Source organism: Peromyscus eremicus, chromosome 1, assembly GCF_949786415.1.
Source record: "Peromyscus eremicus chromosome 1, PerEre_H2_v1, whole genome shotgun sequence".
Taxonomy (NCBI): domain Eukaryota; kingdom Metazoa; phylum Chordata; class Mammalia; order Rodentia; family Cricetidae; genus Peromyscus; species Peromyscus eremicus.
Window position 1 is genome coordinate 180,268,519 of NC_081416.1, and position 1,252 is coordinate 180,269,770.

Consider the following 1,252-nt stretch of genomic DNA (forward strand, 5'->3'; position numbering starts at 1 on the left):
CAGTTGGTTGAATGCTTGCCTAGCATGCAGGAGGCTCTGGGTTCACACCCCAGTACTGAATAAGTAAGTTGTGGTGTCACATGCCTAGTAACCCAACATTTGGGAAGTGGACCGCAGGCCTGGAATTTCAAAGTCATCTTCAGCTACATCTCAAGTTCAAGGCCAGCCTGGGCTACATGAAGGCCTGTCTCCAAAAAGCCCAAACAAAAAGGGAAAAAAAAACCACCCAAGCAGCAATACAGCCAGAGGGAGCAGAGACGGTGTTTTTCTTGGGGTTGTGTGGAAAATAACGGGAGAGTCATTCTGGGATCAGGAAGGATCCAGATTGGAAAGTGGGTGCGGAGCACTGGTACTCCATTCCCAATCAGTCACATGGGAGGACAGACTAGGAACAGGTGGAGAGGGCAGGGTTTGGAGGGCACTGGAGAAAGGATGGGCGTGAGAGAGGTGACCAAAGACTGCCCTGGCCTGAAGTGCCACGGCAGCTGAGGTGGGCCCTCGGGGCTTCAGCATGTGGCACGTGACCCTTGACTCTGGTGTGAAGTGATCGTCCTGCACTCCCAACGTATGCGATCCGCCTCCGCGGTCTGCGAGTGGGCAGTGGCCATGCTGCTCTTCGTTCTCTTTGGCTTCTTTGCCGTGGACTTCTCCAGCTTGCGTGGATGCACCCTGCAGTTACAGCCCAAACTGGACTCCAGCCTCTCACAGGCTCCCTCTGAGTCTCCAAATACACAGCTGTCACAGGCGCTCTGACTAGGCGCCCGACTGTTGGTGGAGGAAGACAGACCGGGCCAGGCCAGGCTCATGCACCGATGACCCGGAGGCTGAGGCGGACAGCCAGATGGATGCGTGGCAGAGTGGGCTTGTGCTCACCACTCAGAGAGGCGGCATCTTGCTACCCACCTGTCCCTGTGCTCAGAAGAGGCACCCCACGAACTGAGAGGCGAAGGCCAAGCCGGCTATCCCTGATCAAGGCTATTTATTAATTTTGTTGTTGTTGTTGTTGCCGCCGGCGGAATCAGACACAGACGCAGGCAGGATCACGCGGAACCAGAATTCCTTCCGGGAGAGCAAATCCGTACAGAAGGTCGTAGTAGGGGAAGGAAGGAGGACCTGGTGGGGAGCGGGGGGGGGGGGGGGGGGGGGGGGGCCCAGGAAGGGAAGTGGGGGCCGGGGATGACACAGACACAGAGGACCCTGTCCGGATCTGCTAAGCCACCCCCAACCAGCTCCCATCCCTCCCCCACCCCAC